Source organism: Pteropus medius, unplaced genomic scaffold, assembly GCF_902729225.1.
Source record: "Pteropus medius unplaced genomic scaffold, Ma_sr-lr_union100, whole genome shotgun sequence".
NCBI lineage: Eukaryota > Metazoa > Chordata > Mammalia > Chiroptera > Pteropodidae > Pteropus > Pteropus medius.
In genome coordinates, this window is record NW_024352785.1 from 17712612 (window position 1) to 17730614 (window position 18003).

At 33.7% G+C, this 18003-nt stretch overlaps 1 long non-coding RNA gene and 1 pseudogene across 1 annotated transcript in view; one reads left to right on the forward strand and one right to left on the reverse strand.

Moving 5' to 3' along the window:
- The window catches only part of LOC120590899 (uncharacterized), a 561246-nt gene that overhangs the window by 415073 nt on the left and 128170 nt on the right, over positions 1-18003 (reverse strand). The gene's annotated exons all lie outside the window — the stretch shown is intronic.
- On the forward strand, positions 16124-16242 carry LOC120590988 (uncharacterized; annotated as a pseudogene).

Genomic DNA, 18003 nt, shown 5'->3' on the forward strand with positions numbered 1-18003 from the left:
GTCCATAATTTAGAGAGAATTTGTTTACGCGTACTAGGTATGCAACAAATGTTCACTTAACAAATGTTCTAACAAAGAAAATCAGGAGGAGAAAATACTCGCATTATACAGGAACAGACTCATGATAAACAAATTTAAGTATCACTACATGAAAAGTTTAAACTCGTGGCACAAGGTCAAAAATCTCTGCATAAACTATAACTCTACTAGTCATAAAAATGGGACACTTTCTCCATTGTATTTCTTTTCATGTGTGCAAAAAGGATTTGTCCTTATTTTACTCTTAGGAGATGTTTGCCAAACCCTCTACATTAATGTGATTGAAAACAAGTTTCTTTATGCTAATGAGCAAAGATGGCCAATCATCGATGAACTAAGAGATTCAGTTTAGATTAGTACTATGCCATCTCTAACTATATTGTATTTTTAAGAAGAAAATATCACCAATTTATATATTGATTTAACTTTTTTTTCCTTGTGGAGTGGATTCTCTGAGCATTTGTGTCTTAATCGATTGATATGTTTTAGGATGAATGCTCCTAGCTGGTCTGTTGACATCTCTTTGATTGGGGACACTTTAGCAAAAAATGAAAACTGTAGGTGAGATTAGCAGGGTCAGTCATATATCAAGTAGATACACATCTGTGTGAAAGGTAATGAACCTAAAGGTAGAAGTACAGGCTAGAACATTTGGATGAAAATAAGTGGCAAACTTCAGCAATGTTCCTGTAGAAAGCATAAAATATGTACCTGGACTTCAGAAATATAAACAGTGATTCCACGTTATCCAGAGAGATTAAATAAAAAGATATAGATTCTGAAATAGTCCCAGAAGTACAGTTTAGTAATTATAAGAAACCATCTTTTCTACAAAGTGAATTCAAGCAAGAACTGTGCGCAGAAATACTGTTTTCTCTAGGTTGGGCACCTTATCTTTTTCTTTGTGTTTGCTTATATCAGACACTTCTCTAGCCATGAACTATAACTACGGAATCATCCTGACAGATACGTGAGAGCATATATACGTTGGGGTATTAGTCAATAGAGACTTAGATTTGAATTGACTTTTACGATCTTTTCCCAAGTTTTAGAAATCGTTATGAATGATTCATGGATTAATAAAAATTTGGTCAGTATAGAAGTTCAGAGCTTGTAATTAGAGACTTAAAGACTAACATTCGTAATGTGTTATATTCTAAGCAAAGGAATTAATTCAGATCCTGAGTGTTTCCTCCCTTTTGTGTTTCCTCACCAACTCTTTGATTACATAGGCTACTTTTTCTGATAACTTTATTTTATGCTTGTAAAGTAGTATATTATTGGAAAGTCTATTATGCCCATTACAGACTTTGTTTTTCTTGTTGCCCTTCTAGTTATCTGCAACAATATGATGACCATAATTTCTTTTTGTTTTAAATTAATCGTATTGTCTTTTAAACCAGTGAGTCACAGCCAAAATACTTGAAATGTATAGGTAGCATTAATATTTAAATGTTGATAACAAAGTGAACTAAAGAAATAAAAGGGACCACTTCCAGGCAAAGAAAATATCACTTGACAAATTTCAGAAGATGACAAATCTTTTTTGGCCTGTTGAGACTTTTACTTCTATCAGCCGTCACATTTTAGGTGATGGCTACAGCTCCTGTGTTGATAGCCCCGAGCACCGATCCTCAATGTTTTTCACACACACAAAACTGACTGTTAGATAAAATGTGCTTCTGGAGGGCCTGTCTTAAAGGCCTGTGAGGCAAAAATCATAGTTGCACATGATAGATCATGCATGACAAAATGAACACTGCGTTTTATTTCAGTCATCTGTTAACATTTTCCCATGAAATAAAAAAACGAAACCTTCCTAAGGTAGCTTAGATTTCACAGAACTGTATTTAGCCAGTAACCTGACAGATGCATTTATGAAGCTTTACCAGCAAGATGTTACTGCATAAGTTAATGAAATGACTGTTCTCACGTGCAAGAAAATTACATAATTAAACTGTATTTACATCATACGGATTCTGATTTTGTATGTCTATTTGTTTTCATGTGTTAAAATATGGCAGGGAATATAGCATTGGTGATTTAAAAAAAAACTAGTACTGATTTTTGAAAATTTACCATTGAATAGCAGATTTTTAAAATGAAAGCCATAATGACATGAATACTCTCTGAGAGGAAAGAACAATGAGGAAAATGATAAAAGAGGAAAAATACATAATAAAAGACAAATAAAAAGAAAGGAGATAAAATGGGGTATGGATTTCTTCTTTTCAGAGACAGTACCCAATACTCTCATACTAGTACTTCTTAAAAGTTTACTGAAATTTCCAGCTGAAAAGCATCCTGTAGATAGATAAGCAGCTTTGTTTGATCTGAGAATGCTCTCTTTGACCAATTGCCCAGCTTCAGGGCACTGGGGGTGTGAGAAAAAGGGGTCATCCACCTAGCCATTCAGACCAGTCAACCCTAATAATCAGTAGAGCAATAAGGATCAAAGCTGTACTTCTCAATCTGCTCAAATGTCAGTTTTACTTAGATTATCTTCAGATGAGTCCAGAAAATACAAATTCTTCATCTCTTAAATAATGTGATCATCATGATAAATCCTCATCCTCTAGTCTAGACAGAAGAAAAGTTTTTAGTCTAAATCTATAAACATTTTAATGCTAAAACAATCCTTATATGATACAATAATTTAGTCCATATAATTTCTAGTAGGTTAAAAAAAAAAAGAGCCGATCTTTTAATATTTTTATTACCCTAATATGTTTCCTTCCTGGATGTTCCAGGACTGTCAGGAGTGGGCGAGGCTTACTATGACTTTGTGGCAGTGACAATGAGGAGATCCTGTGCAAAAACAGCATCCCTGTACTCTCCTGGGGTTCCTATGCTCTGTGACAATGACCCTTTTCTACCTAGTCGCTGCTTGCCCTACTGGCATTTATACTCTTTGTCTCTCTCCCTCCCTCCCCTCTCTCTCTTCCTCTCTCTCTCCAAGTGGTACTCTCTGCTTGACTTGGTATCACCTTGGCTCTCAGGTGTCATGTCTCCAGCTGAGCTCATGACCTAGGGATTCACTCCCAGCTATGCTGTCAGATCAGCTCTCCTCTCACCAAGTATTCTCCAATGCAGGATTACTTCCAGCTGAGCTACAACCCTCTAAAGGCTTAACAGGAAGTTCTGAGTCCTCCCCCATGATGTGTAGGATCCAAGTGCTATTTGGAACATGAAACTCTGGCCCTCCTTCTGCCATATCATTCTATGCCATTGTCTACATTTGACAGGGTCACTTTCCAGATAGCAAAGGTAAGGGGGAGCTGAAGATAATTCCTTCCATATTCCTAAACATGAATCAAACAAAAGCCTCTTTTTTCTAGTCATTTTCCCTAACATGTATCTCACTCAGATTAGGGAGATTGGTACCCACGTACTCCTTTATCCTCGGCTTCTGTCTTTAGTATTCCCAAGTATCCCAGGGTCAAACATGGGATTTCAACCTTCTTTCAGCCTGATCAGGACCTACCTTTTACAACTTTTAACTTAGTTCACCTGGCCCGGTTACTGACATACTAATGGAGGAGATACAGAAATCTAGTGAGGGGAAAAAACTTTCTGAAAAGTTTGGCTTACAAGACGATTATCTTACTATAAATCTTATTTTGAATGTCTAAAGCAAAATATCTTTCTCTCTGCATTCTGCCTGTAACAATCCTAATCTATCACTTCCATCTACCTCCTCTCTGCAAGACTGGTCAATAACTCTGGTTGACAGGGAGAATGTCATGTGCACAAACACAAAATGCAAAGCAAATTGTATTAATATCTTCCAAACTACTCTCCTTGTTGAAGTTTGCATTCCTCTGATGGAGCAAAGAGAAATGGTAGAAAGAACGTCCTATATAGCTCTCCCCAGGTGTTCTTTTTTCTGTTGCTTCTTACCATTTTCTCCAAGTATCTCCTCAAGGCATCTTACAGCTGGAAGTAGCTACCCTGTCGTGAAAGGATCACTCATTACTAACCTTAAAGCAATAATGACAGAGGTGATCCTGCTGGAAATATCCTTGCTCAGCAGCCCTGACCTTAGTTTATTTTATGTGATCTTAGATATTTTTTGGCCTGAGATGAACTTCAAGTACCAGTTTAGAAACAGCAGAATAAAGGCAAGAGAACTGTAGGTAGAAAACATCAAAGGCAACTGATTGTGGTGATGCACAAAAATTCCATGTGGGAGTGAGACAATGACCTTGAGTTCTGTTGATCTTTGTATCTTTATTGAGGATATATTCATGGACAAATAGCCTCCAAATAACTCTGGTCGAAAAGTTATTTAATAGTCATCTTTTGCCACATATACTCCCCTGGCTATCTGTGCTTCACAGGTTTTCTTACTTTACTGCTGTTAGTTAACCAGAAAGTAGGAGTGTGAATGAATAAGACAGCAAAAGGTTCTGTTGGTCATCCTAAAATCCCAGAGTGATCATTCTTGTGAACTTCTCTCTTGAACTCATTCTTTAGTTATGAAAAGTTTTCTTTTTTCAATTTCTGTATGTAAATATTCAAGACTCTGCTAGCTATCAGTGGAACAGAGAAAACAAATTAGGGTCTCTTCTTTAAGGATCATGCAATTTATTGGATTGAAAGGTCAGATACATAATTATCTAAATACAAGACAGTGCCATGAAAGAAGTACTCAAAACCATGAAAGCAGAGAAGAAAGTGAGATTATATTTCAACTAGAGAAGCTGGGATCAGTTTCATGGAGGTCACATTCAGGTGAGCTTTGAAGAGGTAGAAGCTTTTAATGAGCAGCATAAATGGAAACCACATTAGGTAAAACTATCTGAGCAAATCTACACTTGGATATTTTAAAGTAGGAGTATTTTAAAGAATTAGGAGTAACAGCACATTGTGCTATGGGAGGCAGAGGAGAGATGGGAAACAGGAAGTTTAACACCAGGAAAATAGCTTGGGCTAAATTAAAAGATAACTCAAATATCTGCCAGTTTGAACTTTATTGTGCAAGCCATAGGTAGTGCAGAAGGTTTTCAAGCAAGAGAACTGCTTGATCTCAAAGTGAGGATCTGAATATAGGTCAATACAACTTTTTAGAATAAGGAAAATAAAAGTATTATGACTAAGACTTAAGAAAATATGTTCTCTTTATGCTTACATGTGGATTGCAATTAAAGTTTATATTCTTTCTTACTGAATTGGACGCAGTTTCTCTAAAGAATAAGTAAACCTTCCTCAGAGAATATCATTGATGCTTTTTACATAGTCTTCGAAATGAGTACCCTTGATTTCTATCTATTCATGAAATGTTATCTAGCAAGAAACTACACACACAAGAGTTTCCTGGCAAAAGTTTCCTGGGCTAAAAATTTGTACTTCTGGAAGAAGGCTCAGGGATTTAGCTCATCAAGTGTATTTTCCATGAACTATTATTCTTACAAGAATCCATCAGTGGAGGATGGAGCTGGGAATGGGAGGGGAGGGGAAACTAATAGACTTGAAAACTGAGACACCTGAGCAAATGGTAGGCCTAGCAGACCATTTTATTTAAATAAAATGATTCCACTGTCACCTCTTTTGACAAACTGGCAAGAGCCGATTCATGATTCTTTTCCATGTGAAGAGCAGAGCAGGCACACGTGGGGCACACAGGTTAGCAGCGGCGGGGGTAGCTCAGTATGGGATCTGGAAGCTAGCACAGCTAAGGGCGTTCAGGTGTGCAGTCCTGCTTTCGAAAGGTCTTGGGAATAAGATGATTTCACGGCAGGAACTCACCCACATCTCCATATGCTGAATTTATTGTGCTAGAGTGGATATCCTTCAAAGTTTGTGTGTACTAATTAGCTAAGATTGGCTAATTTACTTCTCATTTGAGACACAATTCTTTTTTAGGGCTATACTGATTGCTAATGATGTAAAGGAAAGAAACCTGCAAGCATAATGCATCTACAGATGGCAAATATTAACTTGGGAAAGATTTTTGGACTGATTCCTATAAAATCTTTATTGAGCTCACCTGTTTGGGTAGTTAGGGTACATTTCCATAGAAGGTTTAAATTCATCATGGGTTTTATCCCCATTGCTTTATCCTCTTAACAATACAGAGTTGAGAAAGGAAACTGGAGCCAGAAGTTAAGTAATTTCTCTGAAGTCACATGACAACAGAGCCATACGAATAACTTAAGTCTTTTTAATCTAATCCTGTCTTTTTCTCATTGAATGATGTGTGAGATGCTGCATTAAATTTCTTCAGATGACACTGGTGTGAATAGTCCTCAGAGTACAGACCTGCCCTCCCCCGTCTGCTCCTCCTTCTCCCTCCCTGTCTGAGCTTGAAATGCGGCCTTCCCATATAGGACTAAAACTAGTGTCATTTCTTCAGTCTGACTTTGAAAATCAAGTTATGCTCTCCTACCCCTATTTTTATTAGATCTGTAAGATGCAGAAGCCATTGGAATGACGTCCTTTCTGGGACGTTGTTTCCTTGCAATAATTCTCTACATTCTACATCAGAGTTTCCCTAAGGGAATGATAAAGATCACTGAATAAACATGACCGGGTTCTGAGTTAAGCATTAGTTAATATGTTTAGGTCTTTTCCCCGGCTCCTCCTAAGGCCACCGAATGTCTCTCAAAGGAAAAAACATGATCCTGATTTGTCACTTGGCATTGATACGAAAAGCTCACACTTTTAGCAGACATGGTGTTTTTTCCTCAAATGATTCCATTCTTCTAAAATGTCTATTTTCTCTACTATAGAATATTTGAGGTAATTAACATGTTCTATAGTAAATGAGGTACTATACACTACTCTCAGGATTAAGTTGGATAATATTTACTTTGGGTTGGACTGAGACCTGAATCTTGGGAAGTTTTAAATTGAATTCAGATAAATTAATTTTGGCTAGTAAATTGGGATACAGGCTATTTTTAATAAACTTTTTAAAATCATCTTGTGCAGTTCAGTTGAAAATGTAACTAATAAGTGAAAAATAAAAGATGGGCTTTCTTTCCTAAAATAAACTTTATGGCTTACAAGGGCAATAACAGTCACTGTGCTTGTTGGAATGTGTGGCTTAAAAACTAGGGACAAAATAAGAAAATAGTTATTCATATATATAATACAGTACAACAAACTTGGATATATAACAATCATTCTTGAAATCTATGACCTTGGATTACCAGTTTAAATAAAATGAGAAAAATGAAGCAAAAGGAAAGCAACCTAATCAAATATTCTCTCTGTTCTGTTTCCATACCTCTTTAGGTTCTGTCTCCTCAATTAATTCCCCATCTGCATTGGGTATTAAGAAAATCTTGCATTCGTGTAGTGTCAAACAGCTGTTAGGTTGTATATTTTTATATTTCTTGTACTGGTTTTCATATCTATAATTCAAGTTAATGCTTTCTAAAGTGGAAACACTTATGGGTGCAATGTCATTGTCACTACCATAATGATTCACCCCCTAGCCAGTACAGGCCTTGGGCTACACTCACTACTGGGAACTGTTTAGAACTTCCCTGCCGCATAACCATAGACAAATCCTGACTTGCTGACTTAGATAAGCTTCCAAGAATGTTTTCTAACTACCACTGTAGTCAGAAGCTGTAATAAACTCAGAAAGGGAAGTGCTAGTCCTTTAACATCACTTACCACACTATGAAATTATCTTATTTTTAAATTAATATATCTTTTCCTATTATAAGTTCCATAAGAGCATTTAAAAAATTGACTGCTACAATAGATGCTTATTAATATCTGCTGAGTAAGAGAATGGATGACTGAGCAAGAAGCAGAACAAATTTGCAATATTTCTGGACATTCTCAACCAACATAGAAGAATAAATGGAAAAGACAAATAACTGTTTTAGGTGAATTACTCATTACTATTTATCAATTACCTTTGACAATATCTTACTTTATATTTCAATGGTTATAATTTTTTCTCAATAATTCATACATTTTTTTATTTCTACCTGTCCTAGAACTTTTGCTTTATGTTTTTATTGTTTTTAATATTATCATTACCTCATTTTTACTTTTGATTACTCTAAGAATACTTTAAATCTCAGTCTGACTCTTCTTTATCAATAACTTTATCCAGAGTTAACTTATGCTCAATTGTTTTTTTCCTTCTTTCTTAGCATTCTGATAATGGATATCAGAATTCTGATTTACATATTCATTTTGAGAGGGTAGTTGTGTTTTGTTCTGTTTTTGGTTTTTATTATTGTGTCTGGGGTAATGGAGGTTTTTTAAATCTTTTAAAATTTAGTGAAGCTTGTTTTACAGTACAGCAAATGGTCCAGAGAAATTTTCATGTGCAGTTGAAAAGACATGTATTCTGTTGTTGTCCAAGTGGCTCCTTCTATAGATATAGATGTCAAATAGGTTGAATTGGTTGATGGCATTATTCAAGCCTTCTATATCTTGGCTGATTTTCTGTCTAGTTGGCTTTCTGTTACTGAGAATGGATACTAAAATTTGCATTACTGTTGAACAGTCTATTTTTCCTTTCAATTCCTTCACTTTTTGCTTCATGTATTGTGGGGCTTTGGTTCTAGGCGTGTAGTACACACTTATAATTGTTATATCTTCCTGATATGTTGACCCTCTTGTCATTATGAAATGACTTTATTTTTCTTAAGTAATCTTTCTTGCCTCAAAATCTATTTTGTCTAAAATTAATATAGCCAATAGAACCATTATAATACCATACAGAATAAATTTTTAAGAAAATGACTGTAACAGAGTTTACACAAAATATTTTGTTCTACTTTCGTTCTTTATATGAGGCTTCCATCGGACACTTGATTGCTACACTGATTTGAGAGTCTAAAGAACTGTATAGTCCATACTTATCATACTTTGATACATGATTGCCATAGTAAAATATGTAAATAATTCATCTTTCCATGTGAAACATCTCTGAAGATCATTTTAAATATTTCACTGTGATGAAGCATTACTCTCTGAAATCAATTATAGTATTCATAAAAATAAACTCTCATATAAACTCCTAAAATGGACAGAAATAAAAAATTAATAGCACTTTCACAAATCCATAACAACTTATCTAATTATGTGGGAACATTATATAGTAAAGTGTATAATTTTAGGTGTTATTCTTTGGCAGAGTCTATAGCTCAGCACAATGAATATTTTGGTGAAAATTTAAATCACAGAACAAAGACCATTCAGCAGATTTTGTTTATATATAATCAATCAACTGAAGTCTTTGAAGAGAAAATATAATAAACCTTAGAGCAAATACAGAACAAAATATTTAAGGTATCTTTTATTACTATTTCAAGATAGATCTGAGCTAAACTACAATTAACATTAACATAGAATCTATTTTGTTTTTAACAATATCTGGATAAGGGATATTTTTTGCCAAAATAAAATTTCATTGGCTTTGGTTTCAATGACATAGATACTGAGAGTATTGTTCTTCTTTAAAAATATAACAAATATTTACTTAGTGTCTACTGTGCACAAGACTCTATATGTAACACTGGATATATATGGGCACAAAGAGCTTTCTGTCTAGTTAGGCTGTCTGCAGGGAAAACATGGTGTGATACAGTCAGCCTTGGGGAATGTGAGAAAGTATCTTGGATGACAAGTAACAAGTATTGAATGGCAAATAGGAGTTCTCCAGGTGAAGAAGAGGGAACATAACAGATATCCCAGGCTGAGATAGTAGTACGCATAAGAGATCATAAGCAGAAGATATTCTCTAAAAAGATCAGTTCACTTTACTATAAAGTGGCAAAACTGGAGGACGAGAGACAGGTAATAAAAATCCTACCATAAACCAAAGTGAGAAGGAAGATGGCCTTTTCTTAAGTAGTGTGAATGGTTGTGGAGAGAAATGGATGAAGTTCAGAGCTTTAAGGGAGGAAAATGACATGACACGTATTTTTCTTGAATATGCAGGCAGAAAGAGGAACATGAGGAGGAGTAGCTTAAGTAAATGAATAGAGTTTCATTTATTAGGATTAAAAAGTCAAGAAGAATCATGTGTAGTTATTGAGAAGGAAGTTGGAAGCAGGAGGCCCGTGTAAGCAAGGTGATAAATTTGTTTTTAAACATGTTAGTGTAAGTGATTTCTAACATGTTAGTTTATCTACTAAGAGATACCTAGTAGATATCCAATAGTCAGATAAATTCATTCTGAATTTTAGGAGAGAGATCTCTAGTAATATAAAATTTTAAATCATCAGATTATAGCCCGAAGCTATGGAATTATCCATAGACATCAGATTAAAAAGTCAAGGACAGACCTTGGAAATTAATTGGCAGTCTTAGGAAGAGGGGCCAGTGATAAAACTGAACAGAAAAATGCCTCTAAGGGTATAAAGTCAAGGAAGAGCAAATATCCCAGAAGTCAAATGGGAGTTAGTTACTACTACCTCTGGAAATGAAGGTATGTTTTCTTTGTTTTTGTATATTTGGTGACTTTAATAAAAACAGAATCCACATTGCAGGGAACTGAGAGAATTCGAAATGTCATAGAGAACTGCTGCAGAAATTTCTCTTTCCTGTTTGAAATAACAATGCTGAATAAAATCATTGAATACTTAGGAGTAGAAGAATATGCCATTCCAAACTATGGCTGTAGGGGTTCAGAACATGTCACCCCAAAATATGCCACTTTAGTATACCGATTATTTTAAGTGGTAGGCACTTGAAAAATAGCAAATGCGGAGAATTTCTTCAACCAGGGAGGACTGACTCATCATAGGAGAGATTAGAAGTCTTTACCCACCCCTGACATACTTTGTCACAAACTATCATACCTCCCATCTATTCTTTTAAAGACCCATTTATCTTTCACAAAAATCATTTACTCTCTGCGGAGAGCCTATATTCTCTATCCCCTTTCCCTATTAAGATAGCATTTAATTCTGAATTCTAAACCATCTCCTTGAGTTATTCATTTTTCCCTGGGCATCTCCCATGTATACATTAGGCATGCATATTAATAAACTTGTTTGTTTTTCTCTTGTTAATCTGTCTTTTATCACAGGGACTCTCAGCTAAGAACTCAGAAGGAAATAATTATTATTCCTTCCCTACAATAACAAATTTAAACACATAGCCAAACTTTCAAGAAAAAAAATCTTTATGTGCCAAGACTGAAGAAGAAACTCAAAGCCAGAGAGAAGAGTGGGAACTGAATGCAAGTGATCCACAGGGATACTGGAAACCAAGATGCAAACTGGAGGCTGGTGCTTTAATGCCAGCTGGAGAATATGAGGCAAGGCCTCAGGCCTGAGCATAATGAACTTACTTTTTATCAGCAGAACTTTCTGCATAAATTCATTACCACCCATGACAAAAGCCAGAAGTAAAACTTTACTGGACAGTAAATTTCTTAAAAGTGACTCATAAGTAATTGTAATCTCAAATTTGCAATATATGCAAGCGAAACTCAAGGTACAAACTATCGTATAATCTCTGAATTGAGGGATTAGTATGAAAATAAGTCTTGCTTCTCAGAAGCTCATAGAGTCTCAGGAGAGACAAAAGTAAATTTACCCTCCAAAGTCACTTCCATAACTCAGTGTACTTACAATAAAGACATCCTTCACTGGGTATCCTCTACAAACTATAAACCACATAAGGACATGAACCACCACAGTGAAGAGTCTGTAAATAATAAATAATAAAACTGTTTTTTAAGTGTGTAAAGTTAATTCTTTATCTGTTTTCAAGAACCTGAACTATGAAGAGAAGAAAAAAAAGGGAAGACATAAGCCGTATAGGCATATGGATTTAAGAACAAGAGTTGACTATGTGTATGTGCTGGTAAAAAGAAAAAGCTATTAGAATGGTAAAATTAAAATCACTTGAAAAATGGGTGAAAAGTCAGTGCTAAAATGTTTCTGAAGAAATATTTTAAGTGGAGAAATTAGCCATAATTTTATTTTGTAAAATTTTATTTTGTAAGAAAAGGGAAAAAAACCATACAGGTAAATAAGTATAAATTTATAGGAAAGAGGAACAAGCAGTAGAGTTTTCAATTTCATTACATGATCTCACTTAATTCTTACAATGGTGAGATTTTGATATTGTTACCGCTTTCAAAGAGAATCCTACACTGAATGATCTGCCCAATTTTTCTGCTATTAGGGCAAAGATGAGATCCAAATCCAGATTTTTTTCCTCATAATCCTTTGCAAGGCTCAAGCAATAAAAATTTTAGTGAAACTCAAGCACTATTGTGGTAACCACATCAATCATTACAACATCTGAGTAAGAGCTATCAGCTATTTTTTAATCCCTATTTCAGAAATGAGGACATTATTATGCCATTTCCCCATAATAAGCAAATATGTCATGTAAGCTATGTGAATACATTAAAAATAGAGACCGTGCTTCAACCAGATAGAGTAAAATCACTAATTTACACATTAACGTTGCATAAGAATAGCATGAATAATTTAGCACTGATTTGACCAGTTGTACTGCATAGTCTGCAGATACATAATCCTGCATGCACACACACAGTCTAGTTTATAACAATTATATGGGTTCCTATCTCTTACATTAGCTTTCATTTTAAATTCTATCTTTTTAGAGTGTTCTATCTTATCCAACCAACTGAAAATGGGTTCACCCTGTTAAATTCTATCACTATCACTTTTCATAATATCTCCTAATTGAAACCCTGTTAACTTCTAGAACAACTTCCAAGACACTTCTGTTTTGGAAGCACAAATTCAATATATCAAAAATTAGTTCAGAACATTCATTAAACTACTCAACAAATACTTTTTTGCTACTAAGCACTAATTATTTTTATAGGCATTTGGATACAGCAATAAATAAGGATACAAAGTCCTTGTCTATATAGAGCTTGATTCTCTAGGGGAATAAAGTAAATAAATAAAATGAATATAATTCTATAATATAAACAAAATCTGTATAACATTATAGAAATTAGTAAAGTATAATATATAACACTAGGACATAAAATTTACATTATATAATATGTATTATGTTGTATACATACTATACATCAAATTGGTCATTGCAGAAGATTAATGATCTTGAAGATATAATACTAGAGATCATCCAAAATAAACACAGGGAAAGAAGAATAAAAATAAAAGGTGAACAGAGTATAACAAGCTTTGAGATAACATCAATGGTTCTGACATATGTGTAAGCAGAAAAATAATGGCTAATCTTTTTCTAAATTTGAGAATAATAAACCCACAGATCCAAGAAGCTGAAAAAATACCAAATACAACAACATTACAAAAAAAAAAAACCTATACCAAAGTACATTAAAATCAAATTGTCTGAAACCAAATTGTCTGAAAACCAAACTTTGAAAGCAGCTACATGGGTGGGAAAAAAGATGACACATAGAAGAGCAAAAGTAAAAATGACAGCACAAATTTTGGTAGAAACAATGCAAGCCAGCAGACTGAATTTTCCTAAATTACTTATAGAAAATATGATCAACTTAAAATTCTATATCAAATAAAAATTTTTTTCAAAATAGGGCAAAATAAACATCTCAGGCCTTCAAAAGATGAATTAATTAACAGTATACTAGCACTACAGGAAATGTTAATGGAAGTCTCTCAGACAAAAGGAAAATGATAACAAATGAAAATCTGGATCTACACAAAAGGATGAAGAGCACCAGAAATGTAACTATACCTGCAATTATAGAATACATATGTATTATTGTGTAAAACTATTTAAAAGATGATTTACTATTTTAAGCAAAAATAATAGCGACATATTTTATTGTTTAGTTTATAGTATATGTATAGAAGTAAAATGTATGACAATAGTAGCACACCAGGCAGGAAAAGTGAAATGGAAGCATAATATTGTTAGATTTCTACACTATTAATGAATGATATAATAGTATAATACTCCTTGAGGTTACACTGTGATTAAAAATATATTATATAAATGCTAAAGCAATCACACACATATACCAAGTATAGCTAATAAGCCAATAAAATAGATAAAATGAATCATAAAAAATACTCAATTAGTTCAAGAGAATAAGAGAAAAAAGTGAGCAAAGAACAAATGGGCCAAATAGAAAACTAATAGCAAGATGGTAGATTTAAAATCAACTATATCAATAATCATATTAAATATAAGTGGTCTACACTCCTCCATTAAAAAGCAGAGATCATCAGATTGTGTAAAAAACAAGTTCCAGCTATAATCTGCCTATCTACTTTAAAGCTACAAATAGGTTAAAAGTTAAAAAATGGAAATATACAACATGAAAAATGGTGGATCTCACCCAGAATTTGTTGAATCTCAAAATTACAAATACCACCATAGAGAACCAAATAGCCGAGAATATGCAAGATAAGACTTCTAAAGCAGGCTAATAAAGAGATGAATCCAAATTAGAATTGGAAATCAAGAAGCTCTGAGACTTCTCCTTTTGAAGATGAAATAGAAGTCTAAACAATATATAGAACCAGAAAATTCATTAGATGCTACAGTATTAATTAACTGCTGATAAAAACAAATGTAATTTCTCCTCTCAAGGAAAAAAAAAAGGTGTCAATAAAATCTAAAACCTGGTAAGAAAATGATCATTTAAATAGAAAAAAAAAATTAAATGCAACTTGAACTTGAGTAACTATGTATAAAAAAGTAGAACCCAATTAATTGAATATTAGGAGCTGTTCTTTCCAGTGGTTTCTGGGCCAGGACACTGCAATTGTAGACAAGGAATATAATACCAGCACATTGCCAAATTCATCAATGGTGAATATTTGCATGGTAATAATTAAATACTTATATATTAGTTATCAAGCTTTAATTTGTGATATTCAATAGGAAGGAGGTCTAAATTTGGTTATAAAGCAGAATACAGTGTTTTCAATCTTGATAATATTGGAAGGAATAAAGAAGTTGTGAAAAAATAAAAGTGTTACAGTAGGAAGTCAAGAAATAGAATTTTAGATATATTTATAACAACAGAAGTAAACAATAGAAAAAATAAATTAATATACATATAAATAATTGAGAGAGTGATCATTTAAGTAAAATACACATTTGTAATAGCACACAGCCAACAAACATCATTGATAAATCAATCAATAATCCTATAAACATACACAAACTTATGGAGGTAATATAAAAAGAACTAAAACTGAAACAGTAACAAGCTTCTGAGAAGTAAGAATGAAAGAAGAGGGTGGAAGGGATGGACGCTGATAGTTTATCCACATTAACTCTTCTGTATTGTTTGATTTTTCAAAATGTCTAAATATTACTTTTATTTACTTTGGCTAATAAACAAAGTTAGTAAAATATCTCCCAATATGCCCACTCCATATCCATGTCACAATGCCTTTCTTGGTTTCGTATTTTCACATAGAGTCTATACCTTTTAAGACAATCGAGTACAACATTAATTTCCTGTTCTTCAAAACTCCTACATATAATTGGTTATAAAATAATGTAGATTCTTTATGATAAATTTTATTATAGATGCTGCATTTAAAATAAGTGCCTATAGCATAGAAGGGGAAAAAGCTGTTTTCAGAATTCAAGGCCCTCTCCATTATGACCCAATTGATTTTTCAATTTTATCTTCCTCTAACTTCCTATATGATCCATTTCCTACTGCCAGACTGAGACCATATGCAAATGTCCACCATCCACACATACATTTAAAATAATATTGAGTACCTGCAATGTGCCAGTCACTGCAAGCAATCAGTTATAAGATTGTGTAAAACACAGTCAGTCGTGGTGCATGCAACAGAGGTTTAATATTCAGGAATATCTCATCCAAGGTCTTCCTGAATCTCAGATTGACAAACACCATCATAGAGAAACAGAAAGCTAAAATGAAATAAAGATAAATGCTAGGAGCATTTCAGTTAGTCTCACTCCGTACATCTGCTTCATAAGCTACACAATACAGAATCTTTCCTCAGCAAAAGTACAAATCCACGTAGAGTAGGTCTTCGGGGAGTTGTCTGAAGAGAGTAGAAATTGAAACTATGAAAACAATAAATTTCGAGGTATATTTTATACTAGAGCTCTCAGCTGAAATTTCTTTCTCCTAACAACTGCTGCCCCAAAATAATCTCCTTCCTTTGTCCACGGCCATGCTACCCTGAACAAGCCCGATCCCATCTTATCTCGGAAGCTAAGCAGGGTTGGGCCTTGTTAGTACTTGGATAGGAGACCACCTAGAAAGACCAGGTGCTGTAGGCATAAAAATAAAAAAATAAGAAATTGTAAGCTGACAAGGTCCATGCAATCTGTGAGGTCAACCAAGGGTTGCCTCGCCTAAAAAAAAAAAAATTAAAAAGCATCTTCTTCCAAAAATTCAATATATTTACTCATATTGCTCATTTACTCATACTACTCATTTAGTCAGGTTGTCTTCTGGAAGTGTATGTTGATGTCTTCGCTTACTACTTCACCTTTTACCTGCACATGTGTGTGCATGTTCTGTAGGATGTAGGACTGTGTGTAATACTTCTTTGTACCCCACAAAGTATCCAGAGAAACTTTTTATACAGAATCAAAGATGAGACACTATTGATGGAAGAATTAAATTTATATTAATGATATTAAATTATTGAACAATTAAATAGATTACTCTTTTAACTAGTTATTTGAAACCATAATGCAAATTGCTAATTGCAGTTTTTAAAACTACTGACCCGGTTACTTGATGCCATATAAACCAGTCGCCAAAGAATTTCTAGAAAGCCTACTCTTTTACTGAATTAATTTTAACAAAATTTAATTTAAAAACAGAACCTAGTAGCTGTTTCTGCCAATCATACAAGAGTTTATCATCTGAAAAGTTATTGGATCTCTGATAAGGATTTAGAAATTATAAGCCTAAAACAGTTATAATTCTCAAGTGTAGCGTACATATAATTTGTGTTATCAAAGATGTGATCCTCCTTACTTTAGGAGCCTGATATTTGAAAGGTGGAAGGTAATATTTTATTCTGTAAGGTAGATGTTAATATCATCTTTCATTCTTAGCTGATATTATGATGAAAGTTAGTGCCAGGAGCTCAGGGCTTTATGTTGCACCTAATTACAATATAGGAATCTCTGCATCTAAAATTTAAATGTTAAATACCCATGTTTATTATATGTGTTATTTGAATTGCTCAGACAGAAAAAGTTATGACTAAACATTACCCACCCCTTTAGGAGCTGTGAACCAGCCAATATTTGAGTTGCCAAATATGAGAGAAGACAAAATACTATGACTAGTACAAAAGACTGAGAGAATGCATATTTCCTTAAGCATAGAGCTGGAGGTGCATCTCAGAGAAGCGATTATTATATGTTAAGAAAGCAAGGATGTTCAAAGATAGCACCACTCTGATTCCAAAATCATTCTAAAAAATATATGTATATGTATATATATGTGTGTGTGTGTATATATATATATATATATATATATATATATATATATATATGTAATAGTGTTTCAAGCAGTTTTAATAATAATTCAATCCATTCAATAACAAGTGAAAGATTTATATGAAAACACCGCCAGGATATAGTAGACAAGAGAAAAACATATTCTAGTTGAAATATGTCTAGGATGGCTAAGGTTTTAAGAAGAGGGCTTACAACCTGCTGAAAAATTAACTTAAATTCAACTATCAGTTACTATACACCTAGAACGTCATTAAATCTATAGGAGACTGTAAAAGAGGTAAAAGATATTATTCTTAACCTGAAGTAATTTAAGGGTCTAGCTGAGTTGACTATGAATAGTCCTGAAGAAATAAGCAGAAACTACTTAAAAGAAATTAAATGTGATATACAGTATTGTTGTAAGTCTATAGGAAATGTCTATAGGAAATTCAAAATAAGAGAAAGCCAATGTAGAGCAAAATTAGTCACAGCAAATCTCAGGGACAGGGTGAATTTTTTCAACTGGGTTTTGAGCCATGTGTTAACCATGTTTACTCCCCATGGCATAGTTTGTGGTTTCAT